Here is a 12,895-nt window from a genome sequence, read left to right on the forward strand (position 1 = left end):
ATCTAATTTGAGTACAGCATGGGGATTAAAAACAAAAAGTAGTGCTTTGTGAAGAAAATCAAACACTGTCATCTGTGTTAGCATGTATGGCAGGAGATTTGTGTATATTCTCAGATTAACTTGTATTTTATGCCAGCATATCTAATTGTGAACATATAAATACGTTTTAAAATGTTGAGTATTTCCCTGTTTATAAAGAATGTTTAGGGACTCTCATGTTTTGATGCATTTCTAATTGTTCATGTTTGAGGGGGAGATTCTAAAGTACTGTGGAGAATCAGCTGAATAGTGTGTGATTTCATTAGAATGTTCCTGGTTGCTAATTGATTATTTAAACAGCTGATTGACAGAAAAATAACTTTTTCCAACAGCTATTATTTTTAAAATAAGACAGTTGAGACTGCAGTTTGTCAACTACTGAGCAGTTTTGTGAAGTACAGTAAGTTATAGTGCTATGCAGTCAGTGGACACCCATGAAAGAGAACTTACCAAAACTGTAAGCCTGCCTTTTGCCTTGCTGTTATATGTTAGATTAGATCAGGGACAGTATTCTTTTGTTAGATTAGGAAAGCTTAGTTATTAAGCTAGAGGTTTTCAAGAATAATGAACTCCTATCCTGCAGTTTAATTTTACATTTCCAGTGATTGAGTTTGGACATTTATTGAAAGCTATTGATTTACATTCTTGTAATCATTTTACTTATTAAATGTTTTTCGTTGCTTTACATTGTGGCTGGAAATCATTGTTTTTCTTTAGACATTGGAGAGTGCTTATACCTGTTAGATACTCCCCAGGTCACCTTGAAGGTCATAGCTATCAATTTTTTTGATATTTAATTTTCATAATTGGACACTCCTTTAGAAGGGCACGAAGAAACTCTGATGGCAGCATTACCATATTATTTCGTGAAGGGAACACAGCTGCAAATCTCTGTCAGGCTTTCCCAGAAGTGTTTGGATATGTGAGATTTGAATTTACTTAGAGTGTGAATGCATCAGAGGTCTCAAACTGGGACACATTGTTCTGAAGCATATAATAAGAAAATACATTTGGACTGGACAGAGGTATGTAGTCTAGTGACATGACAAAAAACAGAGAATCCACTCAAATCTTGATAATGAAAAAAACACAGCAGGCACCAGTGATTAAAACAGATAACTTTTAGTAATAACCATCTGATACCTCGGCTTTTTGCCTTCAAGGATGTAATGTTGCATACATCCAAACAATTTGTACCAGCTAAACCCCAACACAATTTACAAATTAAATATATTAGAGAGTTTAAGATGATTTTCAGTTATAGAACACTTTACCCTAAGGGGCTTAATTTGGACATTAACTTGAGTTAATGGTTACAGTATTTAAGTTAATGGTGCACAATATTTAATACTGACAAATTTTGCATGATTATGTATTTATTGATCTAATAATAATAGCAGCTTGTGGTAATTTAAGAAAAAAAAATGTATATACTATAATATACATCAGTATAAAGTGTATATATTTTGTATGTAAGATTACAATCAATGTATGGTAAAAAGATTTGTAATATAGGTACTGAGTACTTTAAGAATGAAATGGATTCTAATTAGTGTTGGTTTTTGCCTGGTGAAAGTTGTTTGGATGTCTGAAACATTATATCCTTTATTCACAAACCTAAAAACTGCCCTGCACTCTCCAAACTAGTGCAGCTAAATACCAACCCTAGGACCCTTACATCATCTGATAATCTTATACTTAAGGTAACTAAGTCCCATAATTACTTTGGTGATTCTCTCTTCTCCTTCAAAGTAGCCAGACAGTGAAACCTATTACTCCATAATATTCTAGAAAACACAGATAGTCATAGCTTCATATAGCTCCTAAAGGAATATTTTACTCAACAATGGCTTTGCTGCTGTAATACTCCTGGTTAGATTCTCATGTCATTCTTTTCTGCTATCTTCTTCTTGTCTTATTTCTACCAAATGAAAATGCCACAGTGTTTTATTTTAGTTATATATCTAATGGGTTTCATATTACTGTCTGCAGTAAGTCTTAGGAAATGTAATGTTTTCTGTTATTACATTTCCTTTGGTAAATTGTGATTTTTTTTGGCAACTGTTAAACTTTTTTGTATATTGTTTGTAAATCTTTTTTTTAAATTTTGTAATCCTTTTGGAGCTTTTCTTCCCAAGTTTCTGCTGAAAATAGCCTACTTGCCCAGCCGGACTCTATGCAGTTAACAAATGTAAAATAAAAAAAACATTTCCTCTTGTCTATGCTTTTATTTTTCTCGGTATCACTTACATGTCCCGCTCTTTTTTTCATTCTATATTACATTCACATTCCTAACTTTCCTTTCACATCAAAACACTAACCGAGCTTCAATACCTAAATTTTCTAATGTTTACCTTTCTCCTGTCTGCTTGTAATATATATTGACTGCATCCCAGGTCAGTTTTTGCCTCTTCTTTCAACCCTGTAGAAACACATACTTCCTGGCTTTGCTGCATGCATACCACATGAGCTGCTGCAGAACAAGCAGACTTTTTATTTACTACTTCCTGGCTGACTGTGGCCTAAAGTTGTGCATACCCTTGCAGCATTTTACTTATTCATCCATAATTTGCTGCTATAACTTCATAGCTCTGCAGACACTTTTTATTCTTCACATCCTAGCTATTCCCTTTCCTCTGTCTTTGGCCTTTTTTCTTCCACTCTTGTCTCTTGTCTTGACCTTCTTTTAAGCTTTCCCTTTATAGCCAACAATCTTGTTTTAAAGTTGTTCTCATCTGACGTAGAATTTTATCATTGTAACTGTCTCATACTGTACTTTGAGGCCTTGCTCCAAATGTTTGGACTGATGTACTCTCATTATATAGTGCTCAGTTCTAAACCTCTAGACAAAATTGCTACAGCAATAATATTAGGACAGACAGTGGCAGATGGGAAAATTCAGAGTATGACCCAGACTTGAATGATGCCTAGCAAAGAATCTAAAAAATAATCCTAGTTCACAGATCTGAAATCAGGTATCCCTTAAGGTGCATAACAGTGCTTTCATGGAGTACCCAAGACAGGCTACAGAGAAGAAAGAGAAGACAGCAAGCCCTCTTCTATCTGGGTTCTTACTGATTCAGTGCACTACAAGGACTTCAAAGACTTCCTAGGACTCGGTCTGCAGGGTTCCTACCTCTAGTGAGAGTAGAGGCTTCTACATGACAGCTGCCTGAGCTTAGATTCCACTGAAGGACTGGCATGCCTCTTTCTGATTCACCAACTTCTGGATTGGCTGCAATTTTACTGGCTGACTTCTGCTAACGTGGAGCCTTACAGACTTTAACTATCCAGAGATTTTCACAGTTCTCCGCGCTGCTGCTCAGATTATTTATCTTAACAAGAAACCTAATTTTTTATAATTGCAAATTATTCAGCAACCTTTGCTAATTTTCCTCAAGACTTTAAATATGGGATATGACAGACACTCAAATATAAGTTTCTGAAATGGGACTGCACCAGTGGAATCCATGACTATGTAAAGTGGCAATCAAGGATCTTTCTCGCTGGCACATTCCGGTCCCGAGATAATATTTCTTGTGCCCTCTCTCACTTTCTCTGTAAAATGTCACCTATGAAATGCATGCTTTTGCCTTGAGGAAGTTTATGAGCTCCTGTGAAATACTACCAAACTGTATCATAGGTTCATAGGTTCATAGGTAGGTACTAGGCTACTGGCCCTATGGCCTATATAACACAGCCAGAAGGTACCCTGGCTTTTGCCACCCAAGAAAATTATTTTCCTGTGCCACTGTCAAGCAGAGCCAGAGAAGTGATCCCCAGGGTGAATTTCCTATTACCCATTCAGTCATCAAGATTTTTCTTGAAGAGCGCTATTGAGGAGCTTTGTTTGACATAGATAGTAGTATGTTCCAGAGTATGGGAAGTCTCTGGGACAGGAATCTATCCCTCCAGCATGTTCTGTTTATTGTGTTGACATGGTTTAGTTCCCTGGAGCGTGTAGATCAGAGGGATTGGGATTTCTTTTAGTGGCTCATGTCCAACAGCTCTAGGTTTGACATAGCTTTGTGTGTTAGGCAGAGATTGCCTTTGAGTAGGCGATATGCAATGGAGTAAAGCTGCAGTTTTTTTAGACGGTCTGCGTAGGGCATCTGTTTGAGGCCGGTAATCCTCTTTGTGAGGTATTTCTGCGGCCTTTTCAGTTGTTGTATATGTCTTGTGAGGTACATACCAAAAGGGGCATTGTACTCTATAATGGATCTAATGAGTGACGAGTAGAGGGTAACAATGACCTCTTTTTTCCTGGATGAGAAACCTGTTATGATGAGGTGTGCCATGTAGAAGGATTTCCTGACTACTGTGGCAATGTGATTATCAAAGGAGAGACTACTGTCCACCTGTGTCCCAAGGTCTCTTATCACACTTTCAGTGTTAAGTAGACTACCCCCTATGTGGTATTTCATGGGTAAAGAGTTTCTACCAAAAGGGATGACATTGCAATATTTGGCATTGAGCTTGAGGCCGTGGCTTTGACACCAGGCATCTGACTCAGTGAGGCCCTTTTGTAGGATGTCCACATCTTTTGAAGTTTTGATTATGGCTCCTAGTTTGCAGTCATCTGCGAACTTCATTAGCCAATGACCTTCTGTGTTAGGCTGTACTTCAGAGAAGTAGATACCAAACAGGAGAGGACCCAGGACTGAACACTGTGGTACTCCACTTGTCACTGGTCTGAAGTTGGATTTGGAGTCTGCTACTTTCACAGTGTGGGTTCTGTCAGTGAGCCAGTTGGCAACCCATCTTGTAACATAGGGATTTATATCTAGTTTAGTGAATTTATCTATAATTCCAGAGTGGGGGATGGTGTTGAAAGGCTTGACGAGATCTAGAGAGGCTGTGTGAACCACCTTACCCTCATCTACGGCTTTGGTGACCACTTCAGTAGGAGACATGATCTGCCTTTTACAAACCCAAACTGGGTGGGGTCCAGAGTTTGGAGATTACCAATGTCATGGTTTATAAGTTCCATGATGATACTTTCCATAGCCTTGCAGACCAGGCTCATCAAGCTAATGGGGCAGTAGTTTCCAAGGTCCATGGTGGCTACCCCTTTGTGAAATGGGATAACCGTTACTGTGCTCCATTCAGTGGGCACATAGCCTGAGATGAGGCTATGATTGAACATGGTACTTAGGTGGGGTACCAGTTTGTTCTGTAGTTCATGTAGAATGAAGCCTGGGATGTTGTCAGGTCCCAAAGATGCTGTGTTCTTGGCTTTGGAGAGTGTGTTTTTTACCTGTGCATCCATGATTATAGGAACTTTGCATTCTTCCGGTATAGAGACGGTCCCTTTAAGGGATGAGAGGGGGTAAAGTTAGCACTGAACCTATCTGCCAGGATGTTGGTAATATCAGTTGGTTCTGTATATTTAATGCCATTGTGCTGTAACTCAGAGCAGATCTGAGTGTTGCCATTGAGATTCTTGACATAGCTATAGAATGCTTTGTGGTTGTATTTAGAGTCAGTGGTGATTTTGTTTTCGTAACTAGCTTTGGAGGATTTTATGAGTGATCTCAGCTTCTTACTGAGGCTGACCAGGGAGTTCCTCCAATCATGGGATTTTACTCTTTTTTGCAACAGTTTCTTCTGTTGTAGTTTGTTTATGGCAGGGGACCACCAGATTGGCTTCCTTTTTTTGGAGGATAGCATCTTGGTTCTGTTAGGGATTGCATGATCCATGCACTCGTGTAAGTGCTTATAAAGTGCATTTGTGTAGGATTCAGCAGTCATACCTCTATTGTCCATCAGCATGGGTGTCGTGAAGTTTGCCACTTCTGCCTTAAGAAGCGTGAAGTTGGCTTTGGAGAAATCTTTTGCGGTGGTTTCCCCTAATTGGGGGTGGAGGAGGGATGTGGATGTCTATGGTAATTAGCTTGTGTTCGGATCTGACCAACGAGGAACTGACCTCTGGTGTGGAGCACCGCTTGCCCATGTTGGTAATAAGCAGGTCTAGGATATTTCTGCCCCTGGTGGGGGTGTGGATAAATTGATCCAAGGCATTGGAATTTATGAATTCCAGAAAATGTTGAGCACAAGAGTTGGTACATGAGTAGTTTTCCCAGTTAATGGTGGGGGTAGTTAAAATCGCCCATTATTAGGGCATTTGGTTGTACCCTAATATTTGCCAGTGTATCAAGAAATGAGGACTGGGAATCCTCGGGCATGGTCGGGGATCTGTAGCAAGCTACAATTTGGATTGTGGTCTTGCCCAGAGTTAGTTGTACTTGGATAATCTTGGATGCATTATGCTGAGCAACTAGCCTGGAGGTGTGGATATCTTTAATGAATATGGACATGCCTCCGCCTTTAGTGTTTCGGTCCAGGTGGTGGCCAAAAGGTGTGGTATGAATTATAGCCTGGTAATGCAGGGGTGCACTCTGGAGCCTTGAACCAGGTCTCTGTCACTGCACAGATGTCGATGTTCTCCATTTTAAGGAGTGCCTCGAGTGAGTGCATTTTGATGTTTAGACTTCAAGCATTGAGTAGCAATACCCTCAGATTTTGCTTGCTTGTACCTCTTATGGTGGTGAATTTGTCATTTGAGCCTTGCCTAAAAAATGCACTATAGGGGTGGCTAGATACTTAGCCAGTATCCAGAATCCCAGGGGAGACAGGTGCAGGCCATCTCTGGCAAAGCATCGTAGTTTGTCGATCATGTCATCCCAGGCAGACAAATACTGGATCCCCTTAGAATGACACCAGAAACTTAGCAACTTAGCCAATTGTTGAAGTCAATCATTTTGTCCTTGTACTGTTGTATCATTCTGGGTGATGGCAGGATGCTACTCAGGACTATGGTCATACCTGCCTGGGCTACAAGATCAGACAGCTCCTCCATGTCCCGTTTCATGTAGTCCAGGGAGGTACGTCTCAGGTCATTCACACCAACATCGACAATGATGGAGTCATATTTGTACTTATTGAGGAGTGACCTGAGTGCATGCATTATGTGGCAGATCCTGGCACCCGACAGGCAGCTGACAGTAACTTTCTCCTTGTTTAGCCTAGTGAGTGGAACATCAGTGTGCATGACTATAGAGTCACCTATAACTAGAGTGTTGGGTACGTTATTATGCCATATGGGCTGTGGTTGAGTGGCACACTGAGTTTGTGGGCTATGTGTCATTTGGGATGTGTTGGAGGGTGGAGGTTGCTTGTGTTTCTGCTTTGGAGGTCCCTGTTGCTTGGGCAGGGTTTTACTGAGAGCCGCCGTGAATGTAGGTGTGTGTTTTGTGTTTTTATGTGTGTATTTTGGTGGTGTAGGTTTTGAGGGACTATGTGATGAGTGTGGTGTGGTGCAAGTGTTTACCTTCTCCTCTTGACTATCTAGTCCAGTCTTGGGTGAAGAGAGCTTTGTTTCCAGTTTGGCTATACAAGTACATCTCAGACAGGTTGTAGTGTTGGGTGGTAGGAGGAGAGGGTTGTCTCTGTACATGAGGCAATTGCTGCATTTCCCCAAGATGCCCAGATTCATCAGGTAGACAGGAGAAAACACCGGGAGCTGACCCTTAGACATGCTTGGATAGGTGCTTATTTGTTAAGTACTAGAAACTGTTTTCCTCTAGACAAGTGAGGAAAGTTGAGTGCTGTAGTAATTTGTAGCTTATTTAGTGCTTACAATGAGTTCTGAACAAGTGCTGAGCTCAAAGAAACAGACTTGATTGCTGAAACTAAAAAAATGGCTAGTTCTAAGAAACAAAATTAAGCTAGAAGGCTTCCCTCCAAAACAGAAAGGATTGGGATCTCAAAAGCCCACAAACAGTCCTAGACACAGCATATCTGTACCAGAAATAGACTACCCACAGGAAAGGCAGCAAACAAGCATAGAAATATATATATATATATATATTTTTTTTTAAGTGGAAAGAGAGAAAGGAGGAGCAGAAACTAAGTGGATTGGCCTTCTCAAATGTTCTCCCTGTATTAGGCAGAAACAGGTAATAACACTAGACTAGGAGGAGTGTCCCAAATCAAATTTACAGTAGGGGCGGGCAACTGCAAAGCCACCAACTATAAGAACAACATACCAATAGGGAGGGAGGGTGAGAAACCAACTGCAGAAATGCAAAAAAGCTTCAGTGAGCCTTTAAATGAAAGTTTTAAACAGATAAAGGAGCCTCTGGAGAAAGCTTTTAACTAAAAACAAGTTATAGGACACTCTCCTTGGCAGAAGATCAGAATCAAACAACCCAAACAGATGCTTAATAAAAGTGGACAATTTCCAGTTAATACTTCACACACAGTGCAACTACCTAGAAAAGCAGAGTCTCTCCTCATACTATTTAACATTATCATGTCTTGTGGGAAAGGACATCTTGATGAGGTGAAGCAAAACCTCTTAACTCTTCTTCAAGTTTATTGAAATCATTAATTCACTCGGCCATCCTGGTGTGACCCAGCAGTGTAGGCATTCCTTTTCCTAGAAAGATCAGTGTATTTCAGTTTGTGCAGTACCACTACTTTTATACATTACCTCTGGAGTTTTCTGAAAGTCTCTGAAATAGTTTTCAGTTGTCCTGATGTCTTGCAACATCTACTTTTCATGCCTTTCCTCTTGTCTATGCTTTTACTTTTCTCGGTATCACTTACATGTCCTGCTCTTTTTTTTTCATACTATATTGCATTCACATTCCTAACTTACGTTTCAAGTCAGAACAGAAACCGAGCTTCAAGATCTAAGATTTCTAATGTTTAGCTTTCTCTTATCTTCTTGTACTATATATTTACTGCATCCCAGCTCAGTTTTTGCCTCTCCTTTCAACCCTGTAGGAACACTACCTACCTTGTTTTGCTGTTTGTGTACCACATGAGCTGCTGCAGAACAAGTAGACTTTTATTTACTACTTCCTGGCTGACTGTGGCCTAAAGTTGTGCATACCCTTGCAGCATTTTACTTATTCATCCATAATTTGCTGCTATAACTTCATAGCTCTGCAGACACTTTTTATTCTTCACATCCTAGCTATTCCCTCTCCTCTGTCTTTGGCCTTTTTCTTCCACTCTTGTCTCTTGTCTTGACCTTCTTTTAAGCTTTCCCTTTATAGCCAACAATCTTGTTTTAAAGTTGTTCTCATCTGACGTAGAATTTTATCATTGTAACTGTCTCATACTGTACTTTGAGGCCTTGCTCCAAATGTTTGGACTGATGTACTCTCATTATATAGTGCTCAGTTCTAAACCTCTAGACAAAATTGCTACAGCAATAATATTTGGACAGACAGTGGCAGATGGGAAAATTCAGAGTATGACCCAGACTTGAATGATGCCTAGCAAAGAATCTGAAAAATAATCCTAGTTCACAGATCTGAAATCAGGTATCCCTTAAGGTGTATAACAGTGCTTTCATGGAGTACCCAAGACAGGCTACAGAGAAAAGAGAAGACAACAAGCCCTCTTCTATCTGGGTTCTTACTGATTCAATGCACTACAAGGACTTCAAAGGCTTCCTAGGACTCGGTCTGCAGGGTTCCTACCTCTAGTGAGAGTAGAGGCTTCTACATGACAGCTGCCTGAGCTTGGGTTCCACTGAAGGACTGGCATGCCTCTTTCTGATTCGCCATCTTCTGGATTGGCTGCAATTTTACTGGCTGACTTCTGCTAACGTGGAGCCTTACAGACTTTAACTATCCAGAGATTTTCACAGTTCTCCGCGCTGCTGCTCAGATTATTTATCTTTAACAAGAAACCTAATTTTTTATAATTGCAAATTATTCAGCAACCTTTGCTAATTTTCCTCAAGACTTTAAATATGGGATATGACAGACACTCAAATATAAGTTTCTGAAATGGGACTGCACCAGTGGAATCCATGACTATGTAAAGTGGCAATCAAGGATCTTTCTCGCTGGCACATTCCGGTCCCGAGATAATATTTCTTGTGCCCTCTCTCTCTCTTTCTCTGTAAAATGTCACCTATGAAATGCATGCTTTTGCCTTGAGGAAGTTTATGAGCTCCTGTGAAATACTACCAAACTGTATCATGTGCTGGGCAATTTTGTTTTGATTGAAATAGCTAAGTATTTCTTGTGCATTATTAAAAATTAATGAAACATTAAGCACACTTGTTTTACAAGAAGAAGGTGAAATGATGGTATAATGCAAGAACTATTTAGAGAAAAAAGCAGAGTCGCTCCTCATACTATATAACATTATCATGTCTTGTGGGAAAGGACATCTTGATGAGGTGAAGCAAAACCTCTTAACTCTTCTTCAAGTTTATTGAAATCATTAATTCAAGGTTGTAACAAGGACAAGGTATAGCTGAAATCCACTCAAGTTTCTACTGCTTAACCATTATTCCTGTAAAACTCTACCAGGAGTGGGGTTTGAACCCACACGGACATACATCCATTGGATCTTAAGTCCAACGCCTTAACCACTCAGCCATCCTGGTGTGACCCAGCAGTGTAGGCATTCCTTTTCCTAGAAAGATCAGTGTATTTCAGTTTGTGCAGTACCACTACTTTTATACATTACCTCTGGAGTTTTCTGAAAGTCTCTGAAATAGTTTTCAGTTGTCCTGATGTCTTGCAACATCTACTTTTCATGCCTTTCCTCTTGTCTATGCTTTTACTTTTCTCGGTATCACTTACATGTCCTGCTCTTTTCTTTTCATACTATATTGCATTCACATTCCTAACTTACGTTTCAAGTCAGAACAGAAACCGAGCTTCAAGATCTAAGATTTCTAATGTTTAGCTTTCTCTTATCTTCTTGTACTATATATTTACTGCATCCCAGCTCAGTTTTTGCCTCTCCTTTCAACCCTGTAGGAACACTACCTACCTTGTTTTGCTGCTTGTGTACCACATGAGCTGCTGCAGAACAAGCAGACTTTTTATTTACTACTTCCTGGCTGACTGTGGCCTAAAGTTGTGCATACCCTTGCAGCATTTTACTTATTCATCCATAATTTGCTGCTATAACTTCATAGCTCTGCAGACACTTTTTATTCTTCACATCCTAGCTATTCCCTCTCCTCTGTCTTTGGCCTTTTTTCTTCCACTCTTGTCTCTTGTCTTGACCTTCTTTTAAGCTTTCCCTTTATAGCCAACAATCTTGTTTTAAAGTTGTTCTCATCTGACGTAGAATTTTATCATTGTAACTGTCTCATACTGTACTTTGAGGCCTTGCTCCAAATGTTTGGACTGATGTACTCTCATTATATAGTGCTCAGTTCTAAACCTCTAGACAAAATTGCTACAGCAATAATATTTGGACAGACAGTGGCAGATGGGAAAATTCAGAGTATGACCCAGACTTGAATGATGCCTAGCAAAGAATCTGAAAAATAATCCTAGTTCACAGATCTGAAATCAGGTATCCCTTAAGGTGTATAACAGTGCTTTCATGGAGTACCCAAGACAGGCTACAGAGAAGAAAGAGAAGACAACAAGCCCTCTTCTATCTGGGTTCTTACTGATTCAATGCACTACAAGGACTTCAAAGGCTTCCTAGGACTCGGTCTGCAGGGTTCCTACCTCTAGTGAGAGTAGAGGCTTCTACATGACAGCTGCCTGAGCTTGGGTTCCACTGAAGGACTGGCATGCCTCTTTCTGATTCGCCATCTTCTGGATTGGCTGCAATTTTACTGGCTGACTTCTGCTAACGTGGAGCCTTACAGACTTTAACTATCCAGAGATTTTCACAGTTCTCAGCGCTGCTGCTCAGATTATTTATCTTTAACAAGACACCTAATTTTTTATAATTGCAAATTATTCAGCAACCTTTGCTAATTTTCCTCAAGACTTTAAATATGGGATATGACAGACACTCAAATATAAGTTTCTGAAATGGGACTGCACCAGTGGAATCCATGACTATGTAAAGTGGCAATCAAGGATCTTTCTCGCTGGCACATTCTGGTCCCGAGATAATATTTCTTGTGCCCTCTCTCTCTCTTTCTCTGTAAAATGTCACCTATGAAATGCATGCTTTTGCCTTGAGGAAGTTTATGAGCTCCTGTGAAATACTACCAAACTGTATCATGTGCTGGGCAATTTTGTTTTGATTGAAATAGCTAAGTATTTCTTGCGCATTATTAAAATTAATGAAACATTAAGCACACTTGTTTTACAAGAAGAAGGTGAAATGATGGTATAATGCAAGAACTATTTAGAGAAAAAAGCAGAGTCGCTCCTCATACTATATAACATTATCATGTCTTGTGGGAAAGGACATCTTGATGAGGTGAAGCAAAACCTCTTAACTCTTCTTCAAGTTTATTGAAATCATTAATTCAAGGTTGTAACAAGGACAAGGTATAGCTGAAATCCACTCAAGTTTCTACTGCTTAACCATTATTCCTGTAAAACTCTACCAGGAGTGGGGTTTGAACCCATGCGGACATACATCCATTGGATCTTAAGTCCAACGCCTTAACCACTCGGCCATCCTGGTGTGACCCAGCAGTTTAGGCATTCCTTTTCCTAGAAAGATCAGTGTATTTCAGTTTGTGCAGTACCACTACTTTTATACATTACCTCTGGAGTTTTCTGAAAGTCTCTGAAATAGTTTTCAGTTGTCCTGATGTCTTGCAACATCTACTTTTCATGCCTTTCCTCTTGTCTATGCTTTTACTTTTCTCGGTATCACTTACATGTCCTGCTCTTTTCTTTTCATACTATATTGCATTCACATTCCTAACTTACGTTTCAAGTCAGAACAGAAACCGAGCTTCAAGATCTAAGATTTCTAATGTTTAGCTTTCTCTTATCTTCTTGTACTATATATTTACTGCATCCCAGCTCAGTTTTTGCCTCTCCTTTCAACCCTGTAGGAACACTACCTACCTTGTTTTGCTGCTTGTGTACCACATGAGCTGCTGCAGAACAAG

The 12,895-nt window shown here is 39.8% G+C and overlaps 2 non-coding genes across 2 annotated transcripts; both read right to left on the reverse strand.

The window, feature by feature from the left end:
• Positions 1-10,370: 10,370 nt before the first annotated feature.
• On the reverse strand, positions 10,371-10,453 carry TRNAL-UAA. The gene has a single exon. It is a non-coding gene; the product is annotated as a tRNA-Leu (tRNA).
• A 1,923-nt stretch (positions 10,454-12,376) lies between these two features.
• Positions 12,377-12,459, reverse strand: TRNAL-UAA. The gene has a single exon. It is a non-coding gene; the product is annotated as a tRNA-Leu (tRNA).
• Between the last annotated feature and the right edge of the window lie 436 nt (positions 12,460-12,895).

Source organism: Protopterus annectens, chromosome 1.part0, assembly GCF_019279795.1.
Source record: "Protopterus annectens isolate FY-2018-M chromosome 1.part0, PAN1.0, whole genome shotgun sequence".
NCBI classification, from domain to species: domain Eukaryota; kingdom Metazoa; phylum Chordata; order Ceratodontiformes; family Protopteridae; genus Protopterus; species Protopterus annectens.